We start from the raw sequence: 4,293 nt of genomic DNA, 5'->3' as shown, positions 1-4,293 counted from the left end.
AATCGCTTGACCCCCTTTCGACCTGCCAAAATGCTTGACCCCTCTCCTTTTTGCCTGCCAAAAATCTTTGCCCCCCCTATAATTCATTAACCCTGGGGTACACATAATTATTGCACCACCCCTAAATTCACAACCCCGGGGGTACACATAATTATTGCACCACCCCTAATAATAGCCTTGGTTTAAGAAAATAATGTGCTTGCCTAAAATTACGAATATGCTTCTAAAACTGATCATAGTTAGTCTAATTCAAATTTGCATTGCCTAAAATATACACCTTTTTAAACAGCTTGAATTTTAATGTAAAAAAAATAAAAAGTAAGGCCCCTATAGCTATATCCTGTGGTTTATCAGATCGTGCACATACGGTGGTTGACCTTTTCCTGAACGACCCTTCCCAGTACATAGTGGAAGTGGGGTCATAGGCTATAGAGGCAAAACTCTACACACTGCAAATAATATTAAATTTTGTTTTAATGTTTCTGTTTAAATGGGTTTCCATTTTCTAGAAAATACTGGCATTTTCATAAACCTCTATTCAGGTATAATTTCCAAAATAAAAGTTTAAACCTTACACTTTCACTCCTATTTCAAATCACTCTAAATATCACACCAAAGTTATAAATACGCACGACGTGAAGGTTTCCTTAAAACATGTTTGCTTTTAACAATGCTAGTGTTTAACTAAAGTGTTTACCTGAATACATGTTAAATATTTGCTTATAAAGGAAGCGTTTATATTGTAGGTGTTTGTGTGTTTAAGTACGGTATAAAATTTAGAGTGTGATTGTTTGATAAAAATATGAATGTGTATAGTTTTTTTTGGATGTGTAGGCCTAATAGGAGTACATACTTTAGTAGATGGTTCTGAAAATGCCAATAATTTCTAAAATGTGGATATATATGCCTACTATTTGCGATTTTAAGTTGTTATTAATAAACATGTTGATAAAAGATGCATGGTTTACATGAATATAATTCATATAATTATGATTCATGCCTTTTCATGCCTATGTTGTGCTAGGGATCCATGATTTTAGAGGGAGGCATGCATCTCTAGCTGAATTATGCAATTTAGGAATTCAACCCAATTTCCTCAGATAACATTATCAGCACCAAAATATGTGGTCTATTCTTTTAGTGTGTTTTATTAGCTTTGACCCGAGAAAGAGCCGGCTGTATTTTAAATTTTAAAGCCGGCCTCTGTAATTTTGATTCTGGCACGTCCTCAAGAAGGACTCCAGTTCAATTGACGCCTGGTGGGAGTCTTAAAAACACCTTCATTCTTAAATTAAATTCTCCCAATTATATAATTGTTGTGTTCTTTTTTCACACTATCACAGCTCTCATCAACAAGAAGTTATTCTTTGAGCCAACACTTGCCGCCCAATATAAATAATGCCGCCACACGTACACCTTAACACACTCAAGAAGGAGGTCGAGCAGTTGAAGAGAGAAGTGAGACTTGACAGAGTCAAAGTCTCGGAAGCCAGCAATGATCTAATGAAGTACTGCCAAGAAAATCTGGAAGATGATGTTCTGATAACTGGTGTACCAGCATCGCGAAATCCATTTGTAGAGAGGAGATTCTGTAAGATTTTGTAGCGAAAGTGACTGGACAATGCTTTGTAAAAACGTCTGGAGTAGGAGACTATGATAACTTGTAATAACGACTGGAGTAGGAGACTATGATTTGTAAAAACAACTGGAGTTGGAGACTACACATTTTACTTTTTTTTATATTATTTTATTAAAATGACTGAACTTTACATGTTCACGAAGTCCCAAAAGCAGATACCAAGGGGTAAATTGAAATTCCTAAGTTGAATAAGATTCCGTAGTCGGAGGATATTCTCATTGTTTGTTTATAGTTTGAAAGTTTATTATTATTCCCACCTGTAGTTAGTCCTACAGGTCCCTGTTACTATGTCCTCCTAAAATCAATATCACCCGAGAATCAACCCATATGAGTAGTTCGGATCTTGGGCAGGTTGGTCGGTGATATTGGTTTTGATCGTGGCAGTTGACCTATTTACACCAAATAATGGTTATTATTTAACATGTTTAAGGTGGTACTACACCCCTTGATAAATTTGTAACTATTTTTGCATTTTCCTCAAAAAATAATAACACACTGAGTAACAAAAGTTATGTAGGCCTATATTATAGGGGCAAGGAATCCAGTTACTACACAGGGAATTCAGTGACTCAAGACAAGCGGTACGTTATTTATGATAAGAAAAGAGGTACCGCTAGAATGTACATCAATTCTTAACATATATAATGAACCACTTGTCTTGAATCACTGAAATTTCAGTGAAGTAATTGGATTCCTTGCCTCTATAATATAGGCCTATACATAACTTTTGGTACCAGTGTATAGTTATTTTTTGAGAAAAATGCAAAATTAGTCAAAAAAATTCAGGAGTAGGCCTACCACCTTAAAGCCATATTATAACATTTGCTGAGGAAGACGCCCTCACTGAATTTTTAAAATTCCTTTTTTTACACGATTAAATTGTACTTTATTAAACCAATAAAGAAATCAAGACTCTAGGTGCTGTAGTTTTGTCAAAATCCGAGATTTTGAATAAAACGCCGGAACCGGCGCTTTATTATTACGATGGAATTATTAGTCGAACGCATACACGATGTTCATAACACACAGTATATGTACACGGCGTGCGGGACGGTGATATACACAAAAAAGGGTCGTACCACAACATGACCGAAGGAGCGGTACGTATTGGCGACATGTACGCTGGTAGTAAATTCCAATTTTCTTTGCTTTGCCGTAGTTGTTCGGCTCAAAAATAAAAGGGGATATTAGGCCCCCCCCCCTATCTGTTGCTAACATTTTATGGCAAAGAAAAGCTAATCTATTTTGTTTGAAAATGTTATAATATGGCTTTAAGTTCATACTCAGTTGAAATTATCTTTCTTTTGTGAATGTCATTTAGTTGGTGTGATTTGGTATAATTGTTTTTAAATCTTGTTGGTTCCCTGTGTCTTGGGTTCTTACAATCTTGGACTTAATTGCCCAGGTCCATGGGTATCGGCGTACTTCGTATCTTTTAGCAAACAAATGGGGCTATTCCAGTTGAAATCCATAAACCCCCTGGAAAACACGACCTTAATTTCCCCCACAATGAGTATGACGGAGTAACCTAAATGGGCGACTCCATTAATACATGAGTGGGAGATTTAGGTCGTGTCTTACAGTTTTCCATAGGGGGTGTATGAATTTCAATCGGAATAGCCCGTTGTTTTATCAAGTAGCCGAATTTTATCAAATGTAATACACGGATGTTGTTATATAGGTTTCACTCAGTGGTGTGATGTATAGAAAAATGATGATTTTTATAATGTAGAAAAGAAAATGTTGAATATACAATCAAATGTTGTTGCAGGGCATATGGAAAACCATTCCAAATTCGGATCCTTGTTTCCCTCTCAAGGTATGCAAATAATATGTCACATATTTTGGCAAGAGACAAGTTAAAAGAAGGTGACCTTATTTGGAAAATCAAATTCTTTAAAACTTGCAAAAAGAACATAATAAATGTTTTTTGTAAATGTGACTAATTCCTAATGGAATTACCGACATTTATACAGCGTGATATTGGTAGTCTGTAGTGTTTTTATTAATGATGATCATCATGATACATGTAATATATTGATTTCAAGTGAAAGGCCGTATTTTTCTCATAAACATATTGAAAAAAAAGTTCCAACTCAGTGTATTTCCGAAGAAACGCTAAATTTCAATATGTTTATGAGAAAAATGTGAGCTTTCATCTGATACCAAAATCAGCATCTTGATGAGGTAAAGTGGGAGATGAGATTGTCAATCAGGTTACCCACTTTTAAACCCTTTTGCCATGCAAAGGTGATTGTAAAATGTTGATCAAAGCTATGGGAAATGGAAGCAATCATGTGCGTGAAATAAATGTAAGATATACAATTTGACTATAATGTATAGGCCTTCATGCCATGAAAGAGGAAGAGGAAGCATGTATTACATGTATGCAATTGACGCTCTAAAATTACGTTACACGATTATGACGATAGAGCAGAAATAAATTAGACGATTATCAAGTTATCTGTTTGTTGCAGATATTCGAAAAGTTGAAATGCATTCAGCATCTATGGAAGATGTTTTACCTAAATCTGCCACACAGGAAGTGTGAATTTCAAATGAGGTTACATGAAATATGAATGACTCCATTTCAAAGCTATACACCTCATGTGTTGGAGATTTATACTTATATTGTTGACAGCAACATTTGAATA

This window comes from Amphiura filiformis, chromosome 13 (genome assembly GCF_039555335.1).
Source record: "Amphiura filiformis chromosome 13, Afil_fr2py, whole genome shotgun sequence".
NCBI classification, from domain to species: Eukaryota; Metazoa; Echinodermata; class Ophiuroidea; order Amphilepidida; family Amphiuridae; genus Amphiura; species Amphiura filiformis.
This window is presented reverse-complemented; position numbering follows the sequence as displayed.